General features: G+C 36.3%; 1 long non-coding RNA gene across 2 annotated transcripts; it reads left to right on the forward strand.

The window, feature by feature from the left end:
- The first annotated feature begins 2,923 nt into the window (after positions 1-2,923).
- Positions 2,924-8,533, forward strand: LOC145313140 (uncharacterized). 2 transcript variants are annotated; one of them, XR_013877261.1, is made up of 11 exons: positions 3,165-3,354; positions 3,736-3,811; positions 4,130-4,205; positions 4,743-4,829; positions 5,068-5,124; positions 5,345-5,385; positions 5,763-5,904; positions 6,314-6,364; positions 6,758-6,842; positions 7,029-7,094; positions 7,916-8,533. It is a non-coding gene; the product is annotated as an uncharacterized LOC145313140 (long non-coding RNA). The 2 variants fall into 2 exon arrangements; XR_013877266.1 differs by lacking the exon at positions 4,130-4,205 and having other exon boundaries at positions 2,924-3,354.
- Positions 8,534-8,884: the final 351 nt, after the last annotated feature.

Raw genomic sequence — 8,884 nt, forward strand, 5'->3', positions numbered from 1 at the left:
GAAGATGCTGAGTTAGAGAAGAAGAAAAGATCAAGCTCCAGACCACCACAGAGAGCAAGTTCTCAACAATGTGCTCAGAACATAAGCAATTACAGTTTGTTTGGCAGCTACATTGATTCGGGAAAGGGGTGTATATTCTGCACAAGAAATATTGTTTGTCCACAGCTAAAAATTTTTAAAATTTACAAATGTTTTCAGTTTTCTTAATTATTACCTTTTTTTCTTTCCTCCATCTATTTATATTTAATGAAATATACATCCCTGCGCAGAATTGGAAAAAATATTACACATCCGAACCATGTAGAATATACATCCCTGCGCACCGCAGAATGGAAACAAGTATTATACGTCGGAAGAAACATCTGAAAACGAAGTACAAGACGAAGAACAAGACGAAGACCTGATAGGTCCTAGTCAATCCCAATAATTCCAGGACTTTACGTATATATATATTTATATGTAATTTTTTTTATATTTCATAAGTTTCATCTTAAACTTTTTTTTATAATATCTAGAAAGGAGTAGTTTCCCAAAATGCATTTGAAGTTAATTTAGTGAACCGTATATTTTAACCTGTTTAAATGTGTTTAAACTCTATTTATATGGCATAAATTTGAAGAAAGTTAAATTTTCTACCACGTACTTTTACCATCTTAACAAAGAAAAATATGCAATTCACAAAATTAAGTTCAAATGCATTTTGTGAAACTACCCCTTTCCACCAATTAAGTTTAATGAGCTTAAAGTTAAGAGCTTAAACTGAAAATTTTTTGTTGTATAATCTGTCGCATTTTTTGTAATTCAGTATATAGCAGTTGTAGTTTACCCCCTAAACTAAGGAAAAAAAACTATTCACAATTAGCTTTTGTTAATTTTATATATTTGTTTAATTTTGTATGAATATTATATTGTGATATAGACAGACTTACATAAGTTAATGATAGAGTAGACTTAATATTTAATTCAAAATGCAAACAGATTTTTAAGTATTTATTATATTGGATTAAATGCAGTTTTTGAGTAAATAAGATTATATATTGATACTATATTTAGAAATGATTAAATATGTTAATAAGTCAAAACTACTGATTATTCAAAGCTGGAAAGTTCTGAAGTAGCAGGATGTCTGTCTGTATATCAGGACATCAAGCAACAGGATGACTGTCTGTTTAATTAATACAATGTATTAATTAACTATGCACTTTGAAGTAGCAGGATGACTGTCTGTCTAATTAGTACAAATGTATTAATTAGCTGTATAACTCTGAAGTAGCAGGATGACTGTCTGTCTAATTAATACAAAGGTATTAATTAGCTGTATAACTCTGAAGTAGCAGGATGACTGTCTGTCTAATTAATACAAAGGTATTAATTAGCTGTTTAACTCTGAAGTAGCAGGATGACTGTCTGTCTAATTAATACAAAGGTATTAATTAGCTGTACAACTCTGAAGTAGCAGAATGACTGTCTGTCTAATTAATACAAGGTATTAATTAGCTGTATAACTCTGAAGTAGCAGGATGACTGTCTGTCTAATTATCAGGACACCAAGCAACAGGATGACTGACTGTTTAATTAATACAATGTATTAATTAACTATACACTTTGAAGGGGTAGAATATCTGCCTATGCAAACTATCTAAAGTAGTAGGAAGTCTGTAAATAGCTGTATTGGTCTTAATAAAGACTCGAACCCAAACCAGATAATGTTCTGTGTTAGGACTCTCAATATCAACTGACTAACTAAATAAATGTTCTCTTAAAAGTTCTCTTAAATGTTCTCTTAAATATGCTCTTAACTTTTACAGAGCAATAAAGAGTAAATGATGTTTCTACTTTTAAGCCAAAACTTAAAACTGAACTATACTACATTTTCCCCCTCCTGACGCCGTCAAGGCTTCACTAATCTGAATCTACATCAGCAGCCATTACCGCATTATCTACAGCAGCAGCTACAGAACCCTCTTCAGCAGGCACTGAAGCCTGAACCTCCAACTCAGCACCAATATCTGGAACGTCTCCCTGAACCACCATCACCTCACTGGCAGCCACCGCCCTACTAGTACTCCCAGCCTGTTGCAGCTGCAAAGGTACAGCAGGTAGATCTTTACTTATTTTGCGCCTGATCTCGCTGAATATATTTGTCAAATGTCTCTGAACTTCTGCCTCTTTCTGTGACATGTCTAAATTAGCCCCCTTCACACTGGCCCCATGACTTGTCCAAGCATTTTCCACCTGCTGAACTACTGCTTCCACCTTTAAAATACATGTCACCTCTACTCTCAAATTTTTATTTTTAGAACCCAAATTATCTAACCCAACAGCAGGACGCTTGGCCACACCTCTTCCTGACCCTCCTTCGCCCTCCTCCAGACCACTTTGTCCGCTCGGACACCTGTCCCATGCATCAAGATTCACTTCCAAACCGTTGTTGCCAATATCATCATTATTCTTCAGAAACTTCAGAAACTCATCATTAAATTCATACCTGGGCCGCCCATCCTTATGCTGTCTTCTACTGGGACCAGCCCTATCATCCATTCTGTACACCACCTGCCGCCCATCCTTATGCTGTCTTCTACTGGGACCAGCCTTATCATCCTTTCTGTACACCACCCGCCGCCTGTTGGTCCTACCATCCTCCAACCTCTCTAAAGACCTCTCGTGCTCCTCTTGCAACCGACCAGGAACCAGCCGATGTCTCTCTCTATCATCCATCTTTCCTGATAATTACAATTTCAATATTTTTTTATATTTAAGACGACATTTAAAACAGATTACATTATACGAATCATCATATCAATTTTATGTCAGGGATGCCAAGGTACAAATCGAAAGATACCAAGAAAATTTCACACTCCAGCCGCGCCAATCACCACCATGACAAAATGCTGCCAGCTATCAGTCAACCATAATAAATGTACAAACCAATCCTTTCCACTTGATGCTATATAGAAGTCAGCTGCAACAATAAAACACTATTCTCCTCCACTTTATGCATCCAGGACAAATTTCAACTTGGCTGATGTAACCCACAAAAACACATCAGGAATATTTATTATTTTATTCAGGAATAAAATAATACAAATCCATCAAAAAATCTGAAAATGCCAATTTTTCCTCCTACTCCAATCCTAATGAAAAATGTGGAGAAATCGCCAACCAATTTTGGCCACCATGACTTCAGACGCCATATTTAAAATTAAAAATAATAAACAAGGTGATATTTGCAATTTCTACAGCCCAAAAATTACTGAAATGACACCTATCTTCTTGTGATCTGTTGTGAACCAGCCCAAAAACCGAACAATCAGAATCTCACAGTTCTGCCATTCCACTCTGTCATTAATACAGGTACATTTCAGCATCACATAAAAATGTAAAAGACAATTTCCCAAAACCAGACAAAGTAAAAATGTTTACCTGATTTTGATGGTTTACCACTATAACTCGATATTATGATTTAATTGCTCACAATCTCAGTTCCAACTATCAACTGGACTTAACTTTTATTGTAGATCAATTTCCCAACTTACTAGCTTAATAAGCACATATTTGTTATTAAAATAATTAAACAATAATTTAATGAATCTCCATTATATAAACATATATATAAAACTTTTATATTTATTAATCTGCACATGTACCACAGGACCTCCTACTTGAGATTTAACCTCCTCTTTGTATCCCATTTAGCTACTGACCCACTCATTTTAATCGTCACCACTTTTTCAGGCAAAGATAGCAAATGGAAGCAACTAATCCAATGGAAAATTGACCTCATCAACACTTGTTCCAGCTTTAGAAACAGGTACTACAGACTCAACCGCCATCATATATTTAAAGGGAGATATTTCATACACAGTCCCTTTAAAACAGAATTCAACATTGACTTGAATGATACATAATATTTTTTTATGTTCAATCCCTTGAAGGAGGGGGTGATTCCCAAAAGGCGCTAATTCATACAAAGCATCCGAAAACTTTTTGACCAAAATAAAAGGCCCACCGTAGAAAGACTGTAACTTCTTGAACACGTCACTCTTAATGCTTCCTTCTGTACTCTGTGTTTGTTTTGAACCTCCAAATATATGTAAATTCTCTTAATTATATCCTCCATATGTTTCAGAAATTCCAAATACGACCAAAAAACGAATAACCTGTCCTTGAGCTCTTGGAGCAGTTAATCACCAATGTTGTCACAGGTAATTTTGGATTCTTGAAAGGAACTAAAACGGTGTCCACCCCCAATCCTTTCATTACCCCCTTTTTGTAACTCTGTCAGATCTCAAAGCCCGAAATAAATTATAGGTAGGTACAAAATTCTCCAAAATAAACCATAGGTAGGTACAAAATTCTCCAAAATAAACCATAGGTAGGTACAAAATTCTCCAAAATAAACCATAGGTAGGTACAAAATTCTCCAAAATAAACCATAGATAGGTACAAAATTCTCCAAAATAGCCTTCACTGCTGTCTCAGTCTTAGCATCAACTAGCTGACACGTAAATATATACCTGGAAAATAAGCTAAGCAGATTATGATTAAAACAAACTTAACCGTTTGTAATAATTAGTGAATCCCAAAAATTTCTGTAACTCCTTTCCTGTCTTAGGCTTGCCCCAATCCTTAATCCGTTCCAAATATGAAGGATTCATCTTCAATCTGGCGGCACTAATAATATGCTCCAGATAGTGGCATTCTCTAGTCAGTAAATCACACTTATCCAGATTCCATTCCAGGTTGCCCTGTCTGATAACCGGAAACAACGCCTGCAAATGTTCTACATGCTCCTCTGGACTAACCGAAAACACAATCAAATCATCCAGGTAACTGATACAGAAACCATACATCCCTAGTAAAATGGATAACATCTTGTCCATCAAAGCACAAAACAAGGATGGCGCGTTGCAAATTTTAATAATCTTTGGTTTCAATTCTGGATTTTCCTTAATCATCTGATTTTCCTCTAACTTCAATTGTTGAATAATAAACTGTACTCGTTCATGCATTTTCTGCCCTGACAACTTTTCTGGTTTATTTAATTCATTAATTGTTTTCTTACAGGTGGAATCCAGATTGTCCATGACAAAACAGTGCCCCATCTTCACATTTTTAAGCAAGGTAATAGGTTTTATCGATGCATTAACTATGTTAACCCCTCCTTTATCCCTGACAGAGTAGGTTTAGAAAGAATCTCAGAATATCTATGACCGGACAAAATGGGAATTTTCTACATTTCCGCCACTACCTGTTTTTGTAAACAAGAATTAATAGGAACAGATTCTCCATGAAATTCAAATTTATCCACTTCCAAACAAATATTATTTTTATTTTTCTTCAGGAAATCAGAACCGAGATTCACCAACTTGCCTGTTACCTCAGGTACATAAAATATTTCTGTAAACACAGCTTGGTTCCCACAAATCTAAATTTTAACTCAACATATCCAATAATATTAACTTTCTTTTAATCTACCGAATAGGCTGATAACTTAGCAGGACAGAAACCAATTTCATGTTTATCAGAAATTTCTCTAGATATTAAAGAGTTAAAATTCCTAACTCCTCCACTGTAATATCAGCTCCTGGTACAAAAACTCTAAATCCGCGCAAATAGGCATTTTTCTTTCTTTATCTTCAAGACTTCACGATCCCTTTAAAGCCCTAGTAACTTCTGCCACCGTTCCGTCGGATTAAAATTTCAGTGTCGTGTTATAAATAATTAATGTATATATTTAATTAATTAAATTCAAATTTCAGATATAAAGCCATCAATCTACAACACAGCAGCCAGCCCTCCGCCATCCACCAGCCGCCAGCATACTGATCAACATATTATGTCATGCACAGCCTGCAGAACATCAGCCCCTCGTGACTAGACACCAAACTCCTTGCAACACAAGTAAGTACCCCTCAAAGGTTTAATATTCATTAAAACTTTGTTTAGATACCTACCAAAATTTATACACAATTATACTAAATGTATTATATAATATATTGTTCCCATTAACAGTTACTAGCACCTCCAAACATTGACTAAAAAAAAAAACAAAAACAGAAACTTCTTCACAACATTGAGAGCCATTATCCGAATACAAAACAGCAAAAATTTTCATATTTTACATAGCTTAAAAACTCAATTACAATAATATAACCTAGATATAATATATGTGGATAAAGAAACGATATATAAAATAAGGTTTATACATCGAATCAATCATCACACTACTACACAGGTTATTATTGATAATTGAACCTAGCCATTTCAGCAATCATAGCCTCATATTGTTTTTTATCTCTGCTTTTTTCAGAATCCACAGCCGGCCCCCTCTGATTGACTGATTTCTTCAGAAACTGCTCAGGTATCACCCGATTATTAGGCACTCCAGGCCCCTCTCCCTTTTCATTATTGGCCGGAAAGAGCTTAGCCTTGGTCTTACCTATGCGAGAATCAGGGGCAGGCGGCTTACCATCCCTCTTCTGCCAGCAATCAGCCATTATATGTCCTTCTTTCCCACAATACCAACAAATCATATTCTTAGCCTTCGAATTCCAAGCCCCAATCACATTCTCAACTTGATCCCAAGGGATATCATCCTTCCCCTCAATCCAAGCATTATTATTGCCAGTCCCAGTTCTGTCAGCCAAATCGGATACATGCACCTCACTAATCACAGGCCTAGATTTCACCTCCCTAGATTCTTCCAATTTCAACCCTTCCATAGCCTGGGAATAACATGACGTCACATTTTCAGGTGAAATGTGTCCAGAACGAGCCCAGCTGATGTAATGTTGACCTCTACGAATCAAATAAGTCAAGAATGAGCTATAATCCTCCAGGTAATGCATAGATTCAACAAAGTTGGCCATATCTCTAGCTAAATCTGTAAACATTAAATTCTTCGCCACATTGTTATAAAAATCACGCCAAGATTGTTTAGAAATATGACCAGGATGCATAAGTCTAAACAACCGTAATTTCTCATTAAAGAACACATCCACATTCTGACCACTCTTTTGTTTCAGGGCGTAGAAGAATTCAGTAGCTGATTCTGTATCTGCAAACGGTATCACCAACCTCCTTATCAACAGGTAATAACCTAAAGCACTCAGGGAGGCATTAGCCTCCGGAGTAATAAGCCTCCCCATTTTCTTTCCCTTGCACTCAAAAATCCTATTGTACAACACATCCTTGAAAAGCATGGGATCCTCCAATTTTGCGAACCGAGCAACCCTCCACAAGGACAAAAAATAATCCTCAAAATCAATATTTCCATCCCAAAACGGAGCGTCCCGCACAAAATCACTGTCCCACTTGACACCCCTTACCAGACAAAACTCCTTAAACTGTCCCTCTACAGTCTGCTGACTGACACTGCCACCAGCCACCTTTTTGTAAGCCTTAAGCACTTCAGCCCTTTCCTCGATTAAAGGAAATATATCCAATAACTGATTCTCATACTCGGTCAAACAACTCTCACGTACATTCATCCAATTACCATTACCAGCTGGACCCAAAAAATCTATCTGCGAAAACTTCAAATGTCCAGGAGCACTCTCTACCCTCTTAGCCTCGAAACTAGTAGAATCCAATTTAGCCTCCACACTCAATCGATTAATAAAAGATGCATTAAATGAATCATCCCCCATCGATTTAGCTGTAGCCACACTAGCCCCCAAACTTGTCTCATACAAGAATCCACCAATGTCGCCATCTGGTGGCAATTGAGCCACCTTTTTCTTGATAGTAGCTAAATCAACATCATAACCTAATTTCTTATGCTCATCTGAACTTTTGAACTCTTTCACCTTATTCTCCAGCCGTTTATTCGCCGCGGTTAACCGATCCACTCGGCTCTTAACAGACGTATGCTCTTTTATCATTGCCCTAACATATTTCTTTATACTTTCAGGCACAGCATCATTCTCCACAGCACCCAGAGCCGACTCCACTTCTGCATTAGCACCTGCACCAACATCCTCAGCCACAGCATCATCCTCCTCCCAATTTTCGGGAGTTCCATCATCATCCTGACTGTCAGTCTCCCTAGGACGCTTAGGCGGCCGTCCACGCTTGCCTTCATTTTTACCCCGCTCTCCTTTTTCTCCATCAGCCATATCCGAGCACTAGAACTAGATTCGCCGTGAAATTTAGATCAGAAGAGTTAAAGAATGAAATTCCACAGAAACCTAAAATATAAATCAAGTTAGAAATATAAAAAAATAAAACAAAACTGTGAAAAATCCGAGATAAAAAAAATCTCAAAAAGTGATTGAATTCAAATTAAACACCACTTCCCCCACCCTTAACTCAGCAGCAGGTCTAAATAACACGTAGCACAATAAGACTGCGCCAAATGTGATATAGACAGACTTACATAAGTTAATGATAGAGTAGACTTAATATTTAATTCAAAATGCAAACAGATTTTTAAGTATTTATTATATTGGATTAAATGCAGTTTTTGAGTAAATAAGATTATATATTGATACTATATTTAGAAATGATTAAATATGTTAATAAGTCAAAACTACTGATTATTCAAAGCTGGAAAGTTCTGAAGTAGCAGGATGTCTGTCTGTATATCAGGACATCAAGCAACAGGATGACTGTCTGTTTAATTAATACAATGTATTAATTAACTATGCACTTTGAAGTAGCAGGATGACTGTCTGTCTAATTAGTACAAATGTATTAATTAGCTGTATAACTCTGAAGTAGCAGGATGACTGTCTGTCTAATTAATACAAAGGTATTAATTAGCTGTATAACTCTGAAGTAGCAGGATGACTGTCTGTCTAATTAATACAAAGGTATTAATTAGCTGTTTAACTCTGAAGTAGCAGGATGACTGTCTGTCTAATTAATACAAAGGTATTAA

Source organism: Acartia tonsa, chromosome 1, assembly GCF_053477335.1.
Source record: "Acartia tonsa isolate MP-2025a chromosome 1, ASM5347733v1, whole genome shotgun sequence".
In the NCBI taxonomy this organism is placed as follows: domain Eukaryota; kingdom Metazoa; phylum Arthropoda; class Copepoda; order Calanoida; family Acartiidae; genus Acartia; species Acartia tonsa.